Source organism: Patella vulgata, chromosome 5 (assembly GCF_932274485.2).
Source record: "Patella vulgata chromosome 5, xgPatVulg1.2, whole genome shotgun sequence".
NCBI lineage: Eukaryota > Metazoa > Mollusca > Gastropoda > Patellidae > Patella > Patella vulgata.
In genome coordinates, this window is record NC_065883.2 from 40,512,561 (window position 1) to 40,537,012 (window position 24,452).

The 24,452-nt window shown below is 35.5% G+C and overlaps 1 long non-coding RNA gene across 1 annotated transcript; it reads left to right on the top strand.

Annotated features, from left to right (window-relative positions):
- Window positions 1–17,666: 17,666 nt before the first annotated feature.
- On the top strand, window positions 17,667–20,052 carry LOC130012989 (uncharacterized). Its single transcript, XR_008788252.1, has 3 exons — window positions 17,667–18,508; window positions 18,992–19,142; window positions 19,462–20,052. It is a non-coding gene; the product is annotated as an uncharacterized LOC130012989 (long non-coding RNA).
- Window positions 20,053–24,452: the final 4,400 nt, after the last annotated feature.

The window sequence follows — 24,452 nt, forward strand, 5'->3', positions numbered from 1 at the left end:
TTGGTACCTAGGTACCCTGAAAATTTCAAGGTGATACCTGCATTCGTTCATGTCGTTTGTTCTTGTCACCTGCCTTTCGTCGTTTTTTTTCAAAGTCAATTTACGGCTTCCATGAGGGGAAAAAAGTGGAATTTCGCCGTGACACCGGCACCGATTGTCCGAAAACCATGAAATTTGGACACAATACGTCCATTACCACCCCGGACTCTGTGCCTTACCCCCATTTTGATCCCATTAAAAAAAAAGAGTTTTAGCAAAAAAACGATTTTCGGAATTTAATATTGGTTTTAACCCTGTACCCAGACAAGATATAGATATTATTATAATCCCTATGAAATATTTTAATTATTTACTGCTATAATATGAATTATCAATTATTCCCCGTTAAATAAATATCGGTCACCGGGTGCAGCTGTACAACTTCAAGGACCCTGGCTTCAAGTCAATTTACGGCTTCCATGAGGGGAAAAAAGTGGAATTTCGCCGTGACACCGGCACCGATTGTCCGAAAACCATGAAATTTGGACACAATACGCCCATTACCACCCCGGACTCTGTGCCTTACTCCCATTTTGATCCGATTAAAAAAAAAAAAGTTTTAGCAAAAAAACGATTTTCGGAATTTAATATTGGTTTTAATTAATTTTGAAATTGCAAATGCAAAGAGATTTTATCGCCTCTTCCGTATGTGATAGGTACTGGTACTATACACATTATCCTTAAAAGACAATTTTTTAAAATGACCGTAACGATGTATCGACACTAGAAACCGAAATCGCCTATTTTGACCTTTTTTGACTGCTGAGGCATCCAAATCTCTGGAATTTCTAGCGGGTTTTGAATTTATTTTGAACGTTCTCGGAATCCAACACTCTTCTATTTTTAATATGTGATAGCTAGAATCCCAAGGTACATTCTGTGCATATTTGAAGGCAATCGGAGCACAGGAACGTTGCCTGGGCAGAGCAAATCAAAGGCTTCTTCGTCTTATGACCTTAAACACTGCGTATAAATTTAAAGTCAATCGGATATTAACAGCAAAAGGGGGGCGACGACAATATACGACCACATTTCAATGTGGGCCTATAAAAAGTAAATCATTGCCAATAGAAAAGACCCACCTTTCCCCCAACAACAACCATGTAATGCACTAGCTATAATGGGGATTTTTCTGGAACACAGCGAAATGGGTCTTTTAAAATGTTCACAAGTGTATCACAAGGAGGGTTTGCTTCTTCTCTATGGGACACCCGATACCACTTCTCAACGAGGAATTCAGTCACACAGCCAACACCATTTTGTATGTTTGTGTAATCTTTATTCAGTATAAATCAAGTAATACAAATAAAAAAATACTTGGATTGATGAAAACATAATTTTTGAGAGTTATTCATACATGTAGCATAATTGTTCTTATTTAAAAAATGTACATGATTACATGTTTGTCATAAACAACATTAAATAAACAATCATGTTTCTTCACGATAACAGTAACAGTATAACAATTGTATGAAATATATTTTCCTTTATTTTTTTTTATTTTTAGAAAGGCCACTTCCTTGGTTTAAAATATATCATAAATTGTAGTTATCTAACATATACTTCCATGTATGTTTATCTAACAGATTACCACGTCGCCTTATCTAACAGAGAGTAAATGGTATACAATATCAAATTATAATCTACCAGCATTACTTGTTTCAGTAATTTAATCGTGTGTTATTCTTGTATTTAAGTGAGAAGAGTGAATAAACTATCATGGGTTGAAACAAATATATTGGAGTAGAAATAAACATTGTATATTGGTTTGCAAATAAATAATTGGTACAGATAATGCAATGTCATACAACATACTTTTTGGATTCGGTACAAATACAACCTTTTTATCATCAATGAAAATAATGTGATTTCAAAGTAACGATGAATAAAAAAACATTGCTTATATAAAGTACATGTAATTGGGTTCATTTAATTCACTTTGTATCTATAATATACATGTAGTATTAAACAATAAATATATTGATTAATGCCAATTCTATACAAATCTCATAGTTGTATTCATGTTTTCTTTACCATAACAAGAAACAGTACAACAGATTTAGTAACAATATATTCCTTTCTACATCCGTCAGAGTGGTTGATGATTCATAGATTCTAATAACCCCTTTTGAAGTTTATATGAAAGCTTTGATATCTGCTATGCAGATCTAGTTATTGTTATTTTTTTTTGTGTTTTGTCCACAAATCGGATTTCTCAGAATCTAACCATAGGATCGTTCTGAAACTTTTACCTATCCCCCAAAAAATGGGTGGTGGCTGTTGATTAAATATATTTTCAAAACGTTTTACGAATCCGAAATCACCGAATTTTACGATGGAATGCATTTGACCTACAATGCTGTAACTTTGTGACTATTTGACCTATTTTACTAATTCTTTTTTCTTTGAGTATCTTGAAACATTTACTTCAAATCTGCAATTTCGGATTTTGGCATTTCGAAAATTCGTCGCTGTCATTTCGAACCGGAAGTTATTACCAATTTGACAACTTCTTTAATAGTTGTGCGATTTTCGTGAAATTTAGAATGTTAGTAGATCTTGCCAATGCGACTTCAATGATGTCCTTGGAAATTCTCTAAATTATCTCCCCTTGGTGAAATTAAGGATCAAAGTTTTCAAAAAAATCGTCGAAATATAGGTCAGAATGACCTAAAAAAAAAATTCGATACTAGACAAGTAATTACTGATTCGTACACAAAATATGGAGTTTGTCGATCGAACCGGAAGTGCCACCATCTTTAAACGTGAAAAATCAAAAAGGCTTTTTTGCTATTTTACTTACAGACTCGGGCGTCATATTTTCGGAATCCTGGAAGGAATTCCTAAAAATCTATCGGATCAGAATTTTGATTTCGGTCACGTGATGGTCACCATTTTGAATTGAAAATGAAAAATAGAAGCAGTTTGAAGGGCCGGGACTTTGGAACACAAGAACTCTCCTTCTAATTAAGCTAGAATGTTCAAACTTGGTGTAGGCGTTCACTAGGTCAATGTCATGATTGAGTTCAAAGATGAGCATTTTTTGCCTAGGGTAAGCAGAGATAAGCAAGCTGATTTGTTGATTCTTTAGGGCACGATGACATTGGTTATAATGAATGGAGGGCGATGAAACTCTTGTCAATCGAGAGGCTAATAGCTGGCCTGTTGTGTGAAATCATTGTATCATTTTTTGAAAATGTCCGGGGTAGCCGAAAAAAGGAGATCGAAATCCAAAAAGTCGTATTTTTACGATTTGGGGCATTTTTAGAGGTCGTGTAAAGTAAAATAAAGCATGCATATACATATATTATTGATATTAAATATATCATATAAAAAACTAAACAATGAATCAGCTGTCATTGACAGATTTTATATTATAAGCATGGTCAGTGGAAGGTCAGCGTATTGTCTAACTTGAACTCACTGACTCCGTAACATTATTGTGGGTATGGTATAAGCTGAATTTGATGAGATGCACATATCTCGTATGACTATTTGGTACTTACAGTGTTAGACTTTGTCGTAACGTTACGGTCTCCATTCATCAAATCGTCGTTGGGGCTATAATACGATTTTGAATCAAGTTATTTATCACTGAGGGACTCAAAATTAGGTTTGATGTAGCTCTGCTCATTTACAGTGGCGAATTTAACGGGCTCATGGGTTCCAGCTCTCTCCTCTAGAAATTTCACAGCACCCGCATGGATTGTGGCTAATTTTGTGGCAGAATTTTATTTTTCTGGGGGAGGTACTTCTAAATGGCTCCGACACAAGTGCCTGAAATGCCATGAAATCACGTTTTCGGCCTCCAATTAAAATTTCTTAGCGGGAGAACCCCCTGACCCGACCCCCTTGCGGGGCTTCACGGTCGGTATCAGCCCCCCTCCCCACCACCATGGTTAATCCGGCGTTGATGTTCCCTCTTGTGCAGCTGCAAAAGAATGTACAAGTTCATTGCCTCATTGTCAAAGATCCCACTTTTCTACCCCAGTTCGGGTAATGAGGTCGAGCGTATATTGTATAGGGGATATTAAACAAGCAAACAGTATGGCTGATGTCTCCCGCCAAAACCCCAAAGTAAAAGATGACACATTAATTAATCGCACTTTCATATTTTTTTCAAAAGTATCGAGCAATCAAACTATACTGTAAATTTCATCACTCTCTGTCAGATAGAAATCAAGGTTATCTTGTCCCAAAGCATCGACCAATGAAATTGCCAAGCTGTAGCTCAAAATGTTCAGTCAAGACCTGATGAACATCTACACCAAGTTTAAACATTCTAGCTCAATTAAAAGCTGGGTTGTTATGTTCCAGTACTTCATTATAACCAAAGTTATCATACCCCAAAGCATCAACCAATTCAAAGTCCCGGCCAATCAAGTTGCTTTGCTTATCCTGACTAAGAGAATGCTCATTGTCGAACTTGGTCATGGTAATATGGTCAAGGTACTAATGTAATGAAACTATACACAAAGTTTCATCAAATTGCTTATCTCTGCTTACCCATTTTAATAGTCCCCTGCCAATCGAAAAGCCCCCCGACCCACCCACTCCACTCCCGTGTAATACATTAGGTTATAATTGTGTTACAAACGTATCACAAGGAGCATTTGAATATTCTCTCTGAGGCATCTGATACCACTTGTCATTGAGGTGTTCACACAGCCAACTCATTTTTGTTTGTTTGTGTTATCTTTATTCAGTATAAATCAACTAATACAAATGAAAAAAAGTACTTGGTTTAATGAGATTATCTTTTGAGAGTTGGTCATACAGGTATCACTAATCATAATTGCTCTTAACTTCAAATATATACACGATTAGGTGTATTCTAAATATCAAATAAAACAATGATGATTTCTTTACAATAGCAGTACAACAAATTTATTCGCAATATTTTCCTTTGATCAGTTGATCAAAAACCTGATTATATTTACAATATATTCTAGGTCTTTGCTCTTTATTCTATTGGTTCAAAATATGATAAAAGAGGCTAATCAAAAAGTTTATATCATGTAGTCTTATATAACAAATAGAACAATGACATACAAGATGTTTCAAATCATAATCTATTTGCATTATTTATTTCAATAATTTGACCTGTGATATTCATGTATAAAGCAAAATAGTAAACATTGAATTTCATTCACTTTTATGTATAATATAGTATTAAACCGGTTAATTATTGTATACAACATTTATTTAATTTCATAGCAACATTTTATACTATTGTATTCATTGTAGTTTTTTGTCATTATTAGCCCAGTCCGTGCATAGCATTATGATGTGAAATCCCATTTCATTTCAATTATAATAGTCTTCATCTAGAAACAATATTACTATTTATATTGGTATGTTACTACCAAGATATAACAATAAAATTAGCAAAAGTATGTATAAATTAATAAAGTTCTCTTTAGTATCTTTCATGAATAGTCAGTTGTTCAATACCATTATTTCTCTTCACCTCATGCAAATAAATTGAAATGGGATTTAATGTTCAACTGTTTTACTTCACAACTTACCATAAATCATTTGGTGATAAAGAAACATACATTTCTAGTATTTTTTTAACATAGTGTACTATACTATGCATCATTATATAGAAGACATATGAATGAATAAACAAAAATATGGCAAAATGAACAACATGAGAATGATTGTAGAAGTATAAGAACAAAGCAATTGTTTAATATTAAAAATATTTGATTTTCTTCTATTTTAAAGTTACATCCTTTACATTTGTATTTATACATTGTATGCAAAACATAATTAGAGAGAAATGGGTTTAACGTCCACTCAACACAAACAAGGTCATTTCGGGACTAACATATGGTTTAATTTTATTTCAATAATTTGCTTGCGCGTAGGGGTCTTTAGCAGTGGGGGGGAAACCAGAGTACATATATTTATTTTATGAATAACAGTAAATGACAATTAGATACCTTATTTTTATATATGTCCTTAAATGTTATATATTTATTGTTTATATGTATTTTATATTTATTATATGAATCACAGTTAGTGATAAAACAATTTCCTCTTTTCTGATTGTATTGCAATCTTGTTATAAATAATATTATATCACACAATACGTTACATTTTATTATACTCTCAAAGGCTAGCTACCCTGTATATCACATATTCAATCCCAGCATTGTCAACAGAGTTCATCAGCAAACCCTGACAAAAAAGTCTAGTATGGTCCGATCTACCAAGGACCCTTCTATAAATTGTAATGCACGTAAAACATCCCTTGCCAATAAAACAGCAATATATTAGTGACCTAAATGCCACTAGGCCGGCAGCCAAAATTTCTACCGTGCAACTCCGCTACACAGTCCACCATAAAATAATCTGCGACCATTATAAAGTAGATGATGATGTTTTAAAGAAAATTTACTAGTGTTCCAAGCTTCGGCCGCGCAATTTGTGTGTGAAATAGCTTTATTTAACGTCCGCTTCCACCGAGGTGATATCGCAGACAATAACATGTTATTTGTGTATGGTGAGAATATTTACAAAGTGATTAATGGAAAATAGATAATTGAATATATATATGTACAGAAACATTGACTAACTGGTGCAAAGTAACAAAGTGCTATTTGAGACGATCACAGACATAGACAGACGAGCACAGTGCAAGACATACATAAACATGGACGAACATATAGACAAAATGGACAATTACGAACAGACAGGAACATTTAAATACAGAGACATGATATGTACATATATATATATTTTGGTCATTTTGTCGGTCTGGTCGTTCTGTCCGGTAGAATGGCAGGGCGGTGCTACTCTTCCTTGGGGCTTGTCGGTGAGTGATAGGCCTGATCCATTCTTCCTTCCATTTGGTTTTTGTTGTCCGGTATGGTGGTTCTGTTTCATCTTCATTTTTTGTGTTCATTCCTTTTGTTTGTTGGTTCTCTGAAGGAAGAATCCAGCACCTGAAAAGAAAGAAAGAAAACTAGATCTGCATAGCAGATATGAAAGCTTTCATATTAACTGCAAAGGGGGTTATTAGAATCTATTGAAACAATAAGTATAAATGTCATCAGGTATCTGAAAAATTACATTTACCTTATGAACAAAATGGGAAAAATACAAAACAAAAATTGTCGACTTGTGGCTACCATCCAAGGCATATTTAGAAAACCGTATATTATATACAGAGTACGCAGGACAGGAATTAGTTGTGCTTCAATGTAAACCGCTGAAAATCAATTGGCTTCTTACCTTAAACACTGTATAAATTTAAAGTCAATCGGATATTGAATTTAGTCTCTAGAGCGTCCACAAGATTTTTTAAAGTGATCAAGGGCAATAACTCTGACGGTAATTATCGGAAATGGCAGTAAATATCAGATATCGCTGAAAATCAATACTGTGGGCATCTTCGTGTCATGACCTTAAACACTGCGCATAAATTTAAAGTCAATCGGATATTAACTTTGGCCTCTAGAGCGTCCACAAGATATTTTGAAGTGATCAGGGGCCACATCTCTGGCAGTAAATATCAGATATCGCTGAAAATCAATCGCCTACTTCGTCTCATGAACTTAACCACTGTGTATAAATTTAAAGTCAATCGGACATTAACTTTGGCCTCTAGAGCATCCACAAGATTTTTTTTAAGTGATGAAGGGCCATAACTCTGACAGTAATTATCGGAAATCGGTGAAAATCAATTGGCTTCTTCATCTCATGACCTTAAACACTGTGTATAAATTTAAAGTCAATCGGATATTGAATTTAACCTCTAGAGCGTGCACAAGATTTTTTGAAGTGGTCAAGGACCATAATTCTGACAGTAATTATCGGAAATCGCTGAAAATCAATAGGCTTCTTCGTCTCATGACCTTAAACACTGTGTATAAATTTAAAGTAATCGGATATTAACTTTAGCCGTCCGGACGGCGGGGACGACAATATACGACCACATTTCAATGTGGGCGTATAAAAATTAACCGATGGCATATAATATTTAATGTATGATAAAGTCAAAATAGTCGATTTCGGTTTTTGGTGTTGCGCTCATTTTAAAAAAAATGTCTTTTACGGATAATGTGTATAGTACTAATAGCAATCACATACGGAAGAGGCGATAAGATCCCTTTGCATTTGGAATTTCAAAATTAATTAAAACCAAATTTAAATTCCGAAAATCGGTTGTTTATTTTTTGCTGAAACTCCTTTTTTTAATCTGATCAAAATGGGAGTAAGTCACAGAGTGGTAATGGGCGTATTGTGTCCAAATTTCATGGTTTTCGGACAATCGGTGCCGGTGTCGTGGCGAAATTCCACTTTTTTCGCCCTTACAGAAGCCGTAAATGGCGGAAAAAAACGAACGGCAGGAACCGTGTCAAGAACAAACGACCTGAACGAATGCAGGTATCGCCTTGAAGTTTTCAGTGCACCTAGGTACCAACGTGAAAAGTTCCTCGCCGGAATTTGGTAGTCAACGTACCTTTGGTTCCAGCGTGGCGCATGCGCGAAGTAAAAAGAAATTACGGTCGATTTTGGGATTTTGGCTATATTTCGGAGTGGTTTGGTAAGTGACGGTGTATCTAAGATGGCGGTCATAACACAATATTATAATAACTTTAAAGAATGAACAAATTTCCGCGACCGGGTTGATTTGCTCTGCCCAAGCAACGTTCCTGTGCTCCGATTGCCTTCAAATTTGCACAGAATGTACCTTGGGATTCTAGCTATCACATATTGGATTCCGAGAACGTTCAAAATAAATTCAAAACCCACCCCCAACAATCAACGGTTTTTTGCTTAAAAAATTGCCGTATTTTATCGAATTTTTATTGTTTTTGATATCTGAGGATTTTCTCAATTTAATATGTGATAAATATCATCGCGGCGCAGCCAACCGCTAGAAATTCCAGAGATTTGGACCACCGGAAGGATGCCTCAGCAGTCAAAAAAGGTCAAAATAGGCGATTTCGGTTTCTAGTGTCGATACATCGTTACGGTCATTTTAAAAAATTGTCTTTTAAGGATAATGTGTATAGTACCAATACCTATCACATACGGAAGAGGCGATAAAATCTCTTTGCATTTGCAATTTCAAAATTAATTAAAACCAATATTAAATTCCGAATATTTAGGAACGAGATATGTGCATCTCATCAAATTCAGCTTATACCATACCCACAATAATGTTACGGAGTCAGTGAGTTCAAGTTAGACAATACGCTGACCTTCCACTGACCATGCTTATAATATAAAATCTGTCAATGACAGCTGATTCATTGTTTAGTTTTTTATATGATATATTTAATATCAATAATATATGTATATGCATGCTTTATTTTACTTTACACGACCTCTAAAAATGCCCCAAATCGTAAAAATACGACTTTTTGGATTTCGATCTCCTTTTTTCGGCTACCCCGGACATTTTCAAAAAATGATACAATGATTTCACACAACAGGCCAGCTATTAGCCTCTCGATTGACAAGAGTTTCATCGCCCTCCATTCATTATAACCAATGTCATCGTGCCCTAAAGAATCAACAAATCAGCTTGCTTATCTCTGCTTACCCTAGGCAAAAAATGCTCATCTTTGAACTCAATCATGACATTGACCTAGTGAACGCCTACACCAAGTTTGAACATTCTAGCTTAATTAGAAGGAGAGTTATTGTGTTCCAAAGTCCCGGCCCTACAAATTGCTTCTATTTTTCATTTTCAATTCAAAATGGTGACCATCACGTGACCGAAATCAAAATTCTGATCCGATAGATTTTTAGGCATTCCTTCCAGGATTCCGAAAATATGACGCCCAAGTCTGTAAGTAAAATAGCAAAAAAGCCTTTTTGATTTTTCACGTTTAAAGATGGTGGCACTTCCGGTTCGATCGACAAACTCCATATTTTGTGTACGAATCAGTAATTACTTGTCTAGTATCGAATATTTTTTTTAGGTCATTCTGACCTATATTTCGACGAATTTTTTGAAAACTTTGATCCTTAATTTCACCAAGGGGAGATAATTTAGAAAATTTCCAAGGACATCATTGAAGTTGCATTGGCAAGATCTACTAACATTCTAAATTTCACGAAAATCGCACAACTATTAAAGAAGTTGTCAAATTGGTAATAACTTCCGGTTCGAAATGACAGCGACGAATTTTCGAAATGCCAAAATCCGAAATTGCAGATTTGAAGTAAATGTTTCAAGATACTCAAAGAAAAAAGAATTAGTAAAATAGGTCAAATAGTCACAAAGTTACAGCATTGTAGGTCAAATGCATTCCTTCGTAAAATTAGGTGATTTCGGATTCGTAAAACGTTTTGAAAATATATTTAATCAACAGCCACCACCCATTTTTGGGGGGATAGGTAAAAGTTTCAGAACGATCCTATGGTTAGATTCTGAGAAATCCGATTTGTGGACAAAACACACAAAAAAAATAACAACTAGATCTGCATAGCAGATATGAAAGCTTTCATATTAACTGCAAAGGGGGTTATTAGAATCTATTGAAACAATAAGTATAAATGTCATCAGGTATCTGAAAAATTACATTTACCTTATGAACAAAATGGCAAAAATACAAAACAAAAATTGTCGACTTGTGGCTACCATCCAAGGCATATTTAGAAAACCGTATATTATATACAGAATACGCAGGACAGGAATTAGTTGTGCTTCAATGTAAACCGGCCCGTTTCTTGCCTTTAGTTTTAGAGTTAGGTGTGATTTTCAAAGGATTCAATCGGAAATCGGTGAAAATCAATTGGCTTCTTCATCTCATGACCTTAAACACTGTATAAATTTAAAGTCAATCGGATATTGAATTTAGCCTCTAGAGCGTCCACAAGATTTTTTAAAGTGATCAAGGGCAATAACTCTGACGGTAATTATCGGAAATGGCAGTAAATATCAGATATCGCTGAAAATCAATACTGTAGGCATCTTCGTGTCATGACCTTAAACACTGCGCATAAATTTAAAGTCAATCGGATATTAACTTTGGCCTCTAGAGCGTCCACAAGATATTTTGAAGTGATCAGGGGCCACAACTCTGGCAGTAAATATCAGATATCGCTGAAAATCAATCGCCTACTTCGACTCATGACCTTAACCACTGTATAAATTTAAAGTCAATCGGACATTAACTTTGGCCTCTAGAGCACCCACAAGTGATGAAGGGCCATAACTCTGACAGTAATTATCGGAAATCGCTGAAAATCAATTGGCTTCTTCATCTCATGACCTTAAACACTGTGTATAAATTTAAAGTCAATCCGATATTGAATTTAGCCTCTAGAGCGTGCACAAGATTTTTTGAAGTGGTCAAGGACCATAATTCTGACAGTAATTATCGGAAATCGCTGAAAATCAATAGGCTTCTTCGTCTCATGACCTTAAACACTCTGTATAAATTTAGTCGATTTCGGTTTTTGGTGTTGCGTTCATTTTAAAAAAAATGTCTTTTACGGATAATGTGTATAGTACTAATAGTAATCACATACGGAAGAGGCGATAAGATCCCTTTGCATTTGGAATTTCAAAATTAATTAAAACCAAATTTAAATTCCGAAAATCGGTTGTTTATTTTTTGCTGATCAAAATGGGAGTAAGTCACAGAGTGGTAATGGGCGTATTGTGTCCAAATTTCATAGTTTTGGGACAATCGGTGCCGGTGTCGTGGCGAAATTCCACTCTTTTCGCCCTTACAGAAGCCGTAAATGGCGGAAAAAAACGAACGACAGGAACCGTGTCAAGAACAAACGACCTGAACGAATGCAGGTATCGCCTTGAAGTTTTCAGTGCACCTAGGTACCAACGTGAAAAGTTCCTCGCCGGAATTTGGTAGTCAACGTACCTTTGGTTCCAGCGTGGCGCATGCGCGAAGTAAAAAGAAATTACGGTCGATTTGACTCGGATTGATCTAACATGCCGATCATAACACATTATGATAATCACTTTGAAGAATGAGCAAATGTACCCCATTGCCTTCAAATTTGCACAGAATGTACCTTAGGATTCTAGCTATCACATATTAAAAATAGAAGAGTTTTGGATTCCGAGAACGTTCAAAATAAATTCAAAACCCATCCCCACCGATCAAAGGTTTTATCGAATTTTTATTGTTCTTGATAAATGAGGATTTTCTCAATTTAATATGTGATAAATATCATCGCGGCGCAGCCAACCGCTAGAAATTCCAGAGATTTGGACCACTGGAAGGATGCCTCAGCAGTCAAAAAAGGTCAAAATAGGCGATTTCGGTTTCTAGTGTCGATACATCGTTACGGTCATTTTAAAAAATTGTCTTTTAAGGATAATGTGTATAGTACCAATACCTATCACATAAGGAAGAGGCGATAAAATCTCTTTGCATTTGCAATTTCAAAATTAATTAAAACCAATATTAAATTCCGAAAATCGGTTTTTTGCTAAAACTCTTTTTTATTTAATCGGATCAAAATTGGAGTAAGGCACAGAGTCCGGGGTGGTAATGGGCGTATTCTTTCCAAATTTCATGGTTTTCGGACAATCGGCGCCGGTGTCGTGGCGAAATTCCTCTTTTTTCGCCCTTACTGAAGCCGTAAATCGCGGAAAAAGCCGAACGGCAGGAACCATGTGAAGAACAAACGACCTGAAAGAAATGCAGGTATCGCCTTGAATTTTTCAGGGCAACTAGGTACCAACGTGAAAAGTTCCTCGCCGGAATTTGGTAGTCATGGTACCTTTGGTTCCAGCGCGGCGCATGCGCGAAGTCAAAAGAAATTATGGTCGATTTTGGGATTTTGGGTATATTTCGGAGTGGTTTGGTAGGTGACGGTGTATCTAAGATGGCGGTTATAATAACTTTAAAGAATGAACAAATTTCCGCGACCGGGTTGATTTGCTCTGCCCAGGCAACGTTCCTGTGCTCCGATTGCCTTCAAATTTGCACAGAATGTACCTTGGGATTCTAGCTATCACATATTAAAAATAGAAGAGTGTTGGATTCCGAGAACGTTCAAAATAAATTCAAAACCCACCCCCAACAATCAAAGGTTTTTTGCTTAAAAAATTGCCGTATTTTATCGAATTTTTATTGTTCTTGATATCTGAGGATTTTCTCAATTTAATATGTGATAAATATCATCGCGGCGCAGCCAACCGCTAGAAATTCCAGAGATTTGGACCACCGGAAGGATGCCTCAGCAGTCAAAAAAGGTCAAAATAGGCGATTTCGGTTTCTAGTGTTGATACATCGTTACGGTCATTTTAAAAAATTGTCTTTTAAGGATAATGTGTATAGTACCAATACCTATCACATAAGGAAGAGGCGATAAAATCTCTTTGCATTTGCAATTTCAAAATTAATTAAAACCAATATTAAATTCCGAAAATCGTTTTTTTGCTAAAACTCTTTTTTTTTAATCGGATCAAAATGGGAGTAAGGCACAGAGTCCCGGGTGGTAATGGGCGTATTGTGTCCAAATTTCATGGTTTTCGGACAATCGGTGCCGGTGTCACGGCGACATTCCACTTTTTTCCCCTCATGGAAGCCGTAAATTGACTTGAAGCCAGGGAATAAGTGATAATTCATATTATATCATGGTTAGTGTGTGCATGCTGTATCATACGGCCTGCCATTAAGTCAACTGGCGTGGTCTCGAATCCCTGGTTGTACGTGGCAAGGAGTAGGGTCACCTGTCCATACTCCTGATTTTCTCCGGGTACTCTGGTTTCCCCCCACTGCTAAAGACCCCTAAGCGCAAGCAAATTATTGAAATAAAATTAAACCATATGTTAGTCCCGAAATGACCTTGTTTGTGTTGAGTGGACGTTAAACCCATTTCTCTCTAATTATGTTTTGCATACAATGTATAAATACAAATGTAAAGGATGTAACTTTAAAATAGAAGAAAATCAAATATTTTTAATATTAAACAATTGCTTTGTTCTTATACTTCTACAATCATTCTCATGTTGTTCATTTTGCCATATTTTTGTTTATTCATTCATATGTCTTCTATATAATGATGCATAGTATAGTACACTATGTTAAAAAATACTAGAAATGTATGTTTCTTTATCACCAAATGATTTATGTAAGTTGTGAAGTAAAACAGTTGAACATTAAATCCCATTTCAATTTATTTGCATGAGGTGAAGAGAAATAATGGTATTGAACAATTGACTATTCATGAAAGATACTAAGAGAACTTTATTAATTTATACATACTTTTGCTAATTTTATTGTTATATCTTGGTAGTAACATACCAATATAAATAGTAATATTGTTTCTAGATGAAGACTATTATAATTGAAATGAAATGGGATTTCACATCATAATGCTATGCACGGACTGGGCTAATAATGACAAAAAACTACAATGAATACAATAGTATAAAATGTTGCTATGAAATTAAATAAATGTTGTATACAATAATTAACCGGTTTAATACTATATTATACATAAAAGTGAATGAAATTCAATGTTTACTATTTTGCTTTATACATGAATATCACAGGTCAAATTATTGAAATAAATAATGCAAATAGATTATGATTTGAAACATCTTGTATGTCATTGTTCTATTTGTTATATAAGACTACATGATATAAACTTTTTGATAAGCCTCTTTTATCATATTTTGAACCAATGGAATAGAGAGCAAAGACCTAGAATATATTGTAAATATAATCAGGTTTTTGATCAACTGATCAAAGGAAAATATTGCGAATAAATTTGTTGTACTGCTATTGTAAAGAAATCATCATTGTTTTATTTGATATTTAGAATACACATAATCGTGTATATATTTGAAGTTAAGAGCAATTATGATTAGTGATACCTGTATGACCAACTCTCAAAAGATAATCTCATTAAACCAAGTACTTTTTTTCATTTGTATTAGTTGATTTATACTGAATAAAGATAACACAAACAAACAAAAATGAGTTGGCTGTGTGAACACCTCAATGACAAGTGGTATCAGATGCCTCAGAGAGAATATTCAAATGCTCCTTGTGATACGTTTGTAACACAATTATAACCTAATGTATTACACGGGAGTGGAGTGGGTGGGTCGGGGGGCTTTTCGATTGGCAGGGGACTATTAAAATGGGTAAGCAGAGATAAGCAATTTGATGAAACTTTGTGTATAGTTTCATTACATTAGTACCTTGACCATATTACCTTGACCAAGTTCGACAATGAGCATCCTCTTAGTCAGGATAAGCAAAGCAACTTGATTGGCCGGGACTTTGAATTGGTTGATGCTTTGGGGTATGATAACTTTGGTTATAATGAAGTACTGGAACATAACAACCCAGCTTTTAATTGAGCTAGAATGTTTAAACTTGGTGTAGATGTTCATCAGGTCTTGACTGAACATTTTGAGCTACAGCTTGGCAATTTCATTGGTCGATGCTTTGGGACAAGATAACCTTGATTTCTATCTGACAGAGAGTGATGAAATTTACAGTATAGTTTGATTGCTCGATACTTTTGAAAAAAATATGAAAGTGCGATTAATTAATGTGTCATCTTTTACTTTGGGGTTTTGGCGGGAGACATCAGCCATACTGTTTGCTTGTTTAATATCCCCTATACAATATACGCTCGACCTCATTACCCGAACTGGGGTAGAAAAGTGGGATCTTTGACAATGAGGCAATGAACTTGTACATTCTTTTGCAGCTGCACAAGAGGGAACATCAACGCCGGATTAACCATGGTGGTGGGGAGGGGGGCTGATACCGACCGTGAAGCCCCGCAAGGGGGTCGGGTCAGGGGGTTCTCCCGCTAAGAAATTTTAATTGGAGGCCGAAAACGTGATTTCATGGCATTTCAGGCACTTGTGTCGGAGCCATTTAGAAATACCTCCCCCAGAAAAATAAAATTCTGCCACAAAATTAGCCACAATCCATGCGGGTGCTGTGAAATTTCTAGAGGAGGGAGCTGGAACCCATGAGCCCGTTAAATTCGCCACTGTAAATGAGCAGAGCTACATCAAACCTAATTTTGAGTCCCTCAGTGATAAATAACTTGATTCAAAATCGTATTATAGCCCCAACGACGATTTGATGAATGGAGACCGTAACGTTACGACAAAGTCTAACACTGTAAGTACCAAATAGTCATACGAGATATGTGCATCTCATCAAATTCAGCTTATACCATACCCACAATAATGTTACGGAGTCAGTGAGTTCAAGTTAGACAATACGCTGACCTTCCACTGACCATGCTTATAATATAAAATCTGTCAATGACAGCTGATTCATTGTTTAGTTTTTTATATGATATATTTAATATCAATAATATATGTATATGCATGCTTTATTTTACTTTACACGACCTCTAAAAATGCCCCAAATCGTAAAAATACGACTTTTTGGATTTCGATCTCCTTTTTTCGGCTACCCCGGACATTTTCAAAAAATGATACAATGATTTCACACAACAGGCCAGCTATTAGCCTCTCGATTGACAAGAGTTTCATCGCCCTCCATTCATTATAACCAATGTCATCGTGCCCTAAAGAATCAACAAATCAGCTTGCTTATCTCTGCTTACCCTAGGCATAAAATGCTCATCTTTGAACTCAATCATGACATTGACCTAGTGAACGCCTACACCAAGTTTGAACATTCTAGCTTAATTAGAAGGAGAGTTCTTGTGTTCCAAAGTCCCGGCCCTTCAAATTGCTTCTATTTTTCATTTTCAATTCAAAATGGTGACCATCACGTGACCGAAATCAAAATTCTGATCCGATAGATTTTTAGGCATTCCTTCCAGGATTCCGAAAATATGACGCCCGAGTCTGTAAGTAAAATAGCAAAAAAGCCTTTTTGATTTTTCACGTTTAAAGATGGTGGCACTTCCGGTTCGATCGACAAACTCCATATTTTGTGTACGAATCAGTAATTACTTGTCTAGTATCGAATTTTTTTTTTTAGGTCATTCTGACCTATATTTCGACGATTTTTTTGAAAACTTTGATCCTTAATTTCACCAAGGGGAGATAATTTAGAAAATTTCCAAGGACATCATTGAAGTCGCATTGGCAAGATCTACTTTCATTCTAAATTTCACGAAAATCGCACAACTATTAAAGAAGTTGTCAAATTGGTAATAACTTCCGGTTCGAAATGACAGCGACGAATTTTCGAAATGCCAAAATCCGAAATTGCAGATTTGAAGTAAATGTTTCAAGATACTCAAAGAAAAAAGAATTAGTAAAATAGGTCAAATAGTCACAAAGTTACAGCATTGTAGGTCAAATGCATTCCTTCGTAAAATTCGGTGATTTCGGATTCGTAAAACGTTTTGAAAATATATTTAATCAACAGCCACCACCCATTTTTGGGGGGATAGGTAAAAGTTTCAGAACGATCCTATGGTTAGATTCTGAGAAATCCGATTTGTGGACAAAACACAAAAAAAAAATAACAATAATAATCTTAACAGAAACAATAAGCTTTCATATGTAATATGAAAGCTTAATAATAATCTTAACAGAAACAATAAGCTTTCATATGTAATATGAAAGCTTAAAAAGAGTATCTGTTCTTACAGCTAATCTGGGATTATTTCATCTGAGATAAGGAACAGTGGAGGGGGGGGGGGGGAATGGTGGCAAAAAAAAATAACTTAAATAGAATGAAAGATATAATTAAAATAAATTGGATAGAGTCAGGTAAGAATAGTAGTAGGCATAAGGTTCAAATAAAGCATAGTATATTTATAAATACATTTTATAATTCTTTATTTCAAATCCATTAAGGGTGATATAAATTTATTCGTACGGGATTTATTTGACTCGCGCTGTTATAAAGCGTAGGGAAATAACTGGTGATTGGTCACCATGGGCCAATCAGGAGCTCGTATTGTGAACTGCTGACCCGACCTTGAAAGTTGTAAACAACAACACACATGTGTAATGGCTGCGCCCATGAAAGAACGTGAATCGACTGATATTTCATCAAATTTACGCTGTATTATTCATTACCAAGGATTTAGAAAGGAACGAGAACAATTATTTACAAAATCTCGCTGGGATAAATTCCGTGAATGTGCCCATGAATGGCTAAAACTTGATGGGCGAGCGAAATGGATAGCTGAACAGGCGACTTCGGGTGATATAATTATAATCAAACAAGGAATTTATCGACGGCGACGCGTCAAAAGATACTGGATTTCACCCAACATGCTACAGGCCTTTTACAGACAAATTCCGAATTGGGTCTGCCCGTAATCGTATAGATAAAGAAAAATTAAAATCCCCGGCTACAATCCAACCAGGGAATAGCGGGAGTGTAGACGATCTGGGACCTAGCTCTCCAAACAAATTACGCTCCTGAAGCAAAAAGAAAGAGTAAATCGGTGCTGCCTGTTGTGTGTATTATATGTAAACAACGTGACGGATTTGTCACTGTTGGAGAAAATAGGAAGAAGGATGTATTAACACAGACTCAGACCCAAACAGGCTCAGGTAGGCCTAATGTTAATATTATGTTACTTACTAAATTTATAATTATTACTAATAAATATTAAATATATTCATCCGACAGTTTTTAATTATTGTGTTGTTGTTTTTGTTGTAAATGGAATCAGAAGTGCTACTGCAATCACTGTAAAATTGTTATGAAGCTAGCCAGTAAAGCCCTTTACCCCATTTGTTGATTTGGCACAGTCATTGGTTAAAGTGTTGCACATTTGCTTGCACAAGGGATGAAACATAGAGAAGTTAACTTGTTTTTTATTTTCTTGGCCCACTTGTAGGTGCCTTGCTAAGACGATCTGTCTCTAGACCATTTCCGCTCACACAAAGGATCTGAACTAAACCGCATGCCAGAGTTGACCAGCCAGGTACATGTACATGTAGGCCTCAAAGTGACATTCCCTCCCCCACCCTTGAGCACAAACAACATTCAACGCTATATGGTGTATAATTTGTTTGCAAATTTGTTTGTAGGCCAACTGTTGAAAGCTGCTGAATTGAAAGAGGATGAAGATATTTTAAGGCATATCAGAGGGCAAGATTGTGTGGCCATTGAGGTCAGATATCACCAAAAATGTTATAGGCAATATACATGTACTGAATTTCTTAGACAGTTATCAGAAAGGTAAATATTTGTGATGTTTTTTTTATTTGTATTCTCCGCCTTCTTGCCACTGGTATTATTCAAATAAAACTGAACCATGGGTGAGTCCTGAAATTACTATGTTTTTGTCCAGTGGACGTTAAACCGCAATTCTCCTCTCTATCTCTCCTTGTACTGCTAATGCCTTCCTGTCTTCATTAGCTGGTTTCTGCATGAAAATAAGATGTTAACCCCTGTGTAAGTGTCTTTTTCCTCTGTTGTACGAAATTAATGAGAGTAAACCAAGCTCCAGAATTTTGTTTTAATTGTGTACATGTATATGTTTATTTATATTTTTCAGCAAAGATGACTAGCCCTCCGTCGAATATTAAACCACATACAATATATTCTGTGAAGATGTCATATTAGAAAAAATCATAAATGGCCTGCAAAGTTGTCTTGTACAGAGAGAGAGAGAGAGAAATGGGGTTTAACGTCCACTCAACACAAACTAGGTCAGTTTGGGACTAACATACGGTTTCAATTTTATTTCAATAATTCGCTTGCCCGTATGGGTCTTTAGCAGTGAGAGGAAACCGGAGTGCCCGGAGGAAACCCACGAGGTTGAGAAGACGCCTCTATCTCCATGCCACATACGCTCACACCTGGGATCAAAGCCACAGCCACAAGCCAGAGGTGACCGACCAGCTAGAGGTCGAAGCGCGGCACTCTAGGCCATCCCAACCCCCCTTTCTTGTACAGACCTGTGCATGTGTAGTCAATGTGAAAATGAAAAAAAAACTGTTAAAGAGACCGAATTTGATGTTAATACATTTAGTGACAGTGATGATGATAATGAAGATTAACTTTGATGACATTTGATGTGCAGAGTAACTGTTTAATTTTGATTTTCAATGATTGTTTCACTTTAATAAATAACTTCACAACTGTTCATCCTGTTTTCTAACCTTTCCCTTCATTCCAGCCCAGATACACAATTATTTTTTTTAACTTATATCTACATGTATGTTTGTAATTTGACCATTAATCATATCCGAAATAGTAGTTCACAGCTACATGTACAGTTGTAAAAATACTGTAGTGGCTAATTGAAAGGGAACATGTATGTGGGTTTAGAATGTTTATCTTAGTGGAAAAAAATCATGTGGTTCAATGCTTATAAAGTGCTACTGATCTCCATTATTTCAAAAGCATATCACTCAACTACTGTCAAACATATCCCCTGGCTAGAATATGCTACAAATCGACTCTAGCATGTTACATACAAGCGATAATTTCTGATCAAACATCCAACAACCAACCCTAACAGGCCCTTGAGATCCAACAAACAAAATAATTATTGGGCTTGTTTGCCCACACCTGGTCTTATGATTCATACAAGACCTGATAGTCTATCAATTACAGGCATTTGACAGAAAGGGAGATAATTCTTTTTTACCGTTAATGGATTTCCACAATTCTTTATTCACCCATGACATTTGTGTTTTGAGCATTTTTATTTACATCAAAATCTGTCCAATAAACTGTTCATTGCCAAGGATGAAGGCATGAGGTGTTTTACCAACTATTTAATTTTATGTCAACTTCAGAATTGTTAGTACACAAATAGCATTTATTTGACAATTTTGACGAATTTCATCTGGCCCTAAATCAATAAATTGCAAACATTTTGCTTGGAACTCCCAGATTTTGTCTTCCTGGCATCATAAGCTTTCCAAAAATGTATAGTTTTTCTTTTATGGAAGACCGTGTAGCGGAGTTGTGTTTCTAAGCTAGCTAGAAATTTTGGCTGCAGGCCTACACCTCCCAAGCTAAATTTCCCTCATGTCATCCTGTATAGCAAAGGCATATGACTGTCTTAATTAACCCAGTACTAAACACAATTTACTTGTTTCATTTTTCCAGCATTTTTCAGGATAGCTGATGGGATGCGGGTCAAGTTATGCCACTTGTCTATTTAATTATTTACCAGTTAAAAATCGAATTAACTTCACCAAATTTTTACTCATTATAATGATTTTTTTTTTTCTGTTCATATTATTTCTATGACATGTGACAGTGACTGTGAATATGAAAGCTTTAATATCTGCTTAGCAGATCTAGTTATTGTTATTTTTTTTTTGTGTTTTGTCCACAAATCGGATTTCTCAGAATCTAACCATAGGATCGTTCTGAAACTTTTACCTATCCCCCCAAAAATGGGTGGTGGCTGTTGATTAAATATATTTTCAAAACGTTTTACGAATCCGAAATCACCGAATTTTACGAAGGAATGCATTTGACCTACAATGCTGTAACTTTGTGACTATTTGACCTATTTTACTAATTCTTTTTTCTTTGAGTATCTTGAAACATTTACTTCAAATCTGCAATTTCGGATTTTGGCATTTCGAAAATTCGTCGCTGTCATTTCGAACCGGAAGTTATTACCAATTTGACAACTTCTTTAATAGTTGTGCGATTTTCGTGAAATTTAGAATGTTAGTAGATCTTGCCAATGTGACTTCAATGATGTCCTTGGAAATTTTCTAAATTATCTCCCCTTGGTGAAATTAAGGATCAAAGTTTTCAAAAAAATCGTCGAAATATAGGTCAGAATGACCTAAAAAAAAAATTTGATACTAGACAAGTAATTACTGATTCGTACACAAAATATGGAGTTTGTCGATCGAACCGGAAGTGCCACCATCTTTAAACGTGAAAAATCAAAAAGGCTTTTTTGCTATTTTACTTACAGACTCGGGCGTCATATTTTCGGAATCCTGGAAGGAATTCCTAAAAATCTATCGGATCAGAATTTTGATTTCGGTCACGTGATGGTCACCATTTTGAATTGAAAATGAAAAATAGAAGCAGTTTGAAGGGCCGGGACTTTGGAACACAAGAACTCTCCTTCTAATTAAGCTAGAATGTTCAAACTTGGTGTAGGCGTTCACTAGGGTAAGCAGAGATAAGCAAGCTGATTTGTTGATTCTTTAGGGCACGATGACATTGGTTATAATGAATGGAGGGCGATGAAACTCTTGTCAATCGAGAGGCTAATAGCTGGCCTGTTGTGTGAAATCATTGTATCATTTTTTGAAAATGTCCGGGGTAGCCGAAAAAAGGAGATCGAAATCCAAAAAGTCGTATTTTTACGATTTGGGGCATTTTTAGAGGTCGTGTAAAGTAAAATAAAGCATGCATATACATATATTATTGATATTAAATATATCATATAAAAAACTAAACAATGAATCAGCTGTCATTGACAGATTTTATATTATAAGCATGGTCAGTGGAAGGTCAGCGTATGGTATAAGCTGAATTTGATGAGATGCACATATCTCGTATGACTATTTGGTACTTACAGTGTTAGACTTTGTCGTAACGTTACGGTCTCCATTCATCAAATCGTCGTTGGGGCTATAATACGATTTTGAATCAAGTTATTTATCACTGAGGGACTCAAAATTAGGTTTGATGTAGCTCTGCTCATTTACAGTGGCGAATTTAACGGGCTCATGGGTTCCAGCTCCCTCCTCTAGAAATTTCACAGCACCCGCATGGATTGTGGCTAATTTTGTGGCAGAATTTTATTTTTCTGGGGGAGGTACTTCTAAATGGCTCCGACACAAGTGCCTGAAATGCCATGAAATCACGTTTTCGGCCTCGAATTAAAATTTCTTAGCGGGAGAACCCCCTGACCCGACCCCCTTGCGGGGCTTCACGGTCGGTATCAGCCCCCCTCCCCACCACCATGGTTAATCCGGCGTTGATGTTCCCTCTTGTGCAGCTGCAAAAGAATGTACAAGTTCATTGCCTCATTGTCAAAGATCCCACTTTTCTACCCCAGTTCGGGTAATGAGGTCGAGCGTATATTGTATAGGGAATATTAAACAAGCAAACAGTATGGCTGATGTCTTCCGCCAAAACCCCAAAGTAAAAGATGATACATTAATTAATCGCACTTTCATATTTTTTTCAAAAGTATCGAGCAATCAAACTATACTATAAATTTCATCACTCTCTGTCAGATAGAAATCAAGGTTATCTTGTCCCAAAGCATCGACCAATGAAATTGCCAAGCTGTAGCTCAAAATGTTCAGTCAAGACCTGATGAACATCTACACCAAGTTTAAACATTCTAGCTCAATTAAAAGCTGGGTTGTTATGTTCCAGTACTTCATTATAACCAAAGTTATCATACCCCAAAGCATCAACCAATTCAAAGTCCCGGCCAATCAAGTTGCTTTGCTTATCCTGACTAAGAGAATGCTCATTGTCGAACTTGGTCAAGGTAATATGGTCAAGGTACTAATGTAATGAAACTATACACAAAGTTTCATCAAATTGCTTATCTCTGCTTACCCATTTAAATAGTCCCCTGCCAATCGAAAAGCCCCCCGACCCACCCACTCCACTCCCGTGTAATACATTAGGTTATAATTGTGTTACAAACGTATCACAAGGAGCATTTGAATATTCTCTCTGAGGCATCTGATACCACTTGTCATTGAGGTGTTCACACAGCCAACTCATTTTTGTTTGTTTGTGTTATCTTTATTCAGTATAAATCAACTAATACAAATGAAAAAAAGTACTTGGTTTAATGAGATTATCTTTTGAGAGTTGGTCATACAGGTATCACTAATCATAATTGCTCTTAACTTCAAATATATACACGATTATGTGTATTCTAAATATCAAATAAAACAATGATGATTTCTTTACAATAGCAGTACAACAAATTTATTCGCAATATTTTCCTTTGATCAGTTGATCAAAAACCTGATTATATTTACAATATATTCTAGGTCTTTGCTCTTTATTCCATTGGTTCAAAATATGATAAAAGAGGCTTATCAAAAAGTTTATATCATGTAGTCTTATATAACAAATAGAACAATGACATACAAGATGTTTCAAATCATAATCTATTTGCATTATTTATTTCAATAATTTGACCTGTGATATTCATGTATAAAGCAAAATTGTAAACATTGAATTTCATTCACTTTTATGTATAATATAGTATTAAACCGGTTAATTATTGTATACAACATTTATTTAATTTCATAGCAACATTTTATACTATTGTATTCATTGTAGTTTTTTGTCATTATTAGCCCAGTCCGTGCATAGCATTATGATGTGAAATCCCATTTCATTTCAATTATAATAGTCTTCATCTAGAAACAATATTACTATTTATATTGGTATGTTACTACCAAGATATAACAATAAAATTAGCAAAAGTATGTATAAATTAATAAAGTTCTCTTTAGTATCTTTCATGAATAGTCAATTGTTCAATACCATTATTTCTCTTCACCTCATGCAAATAAATTG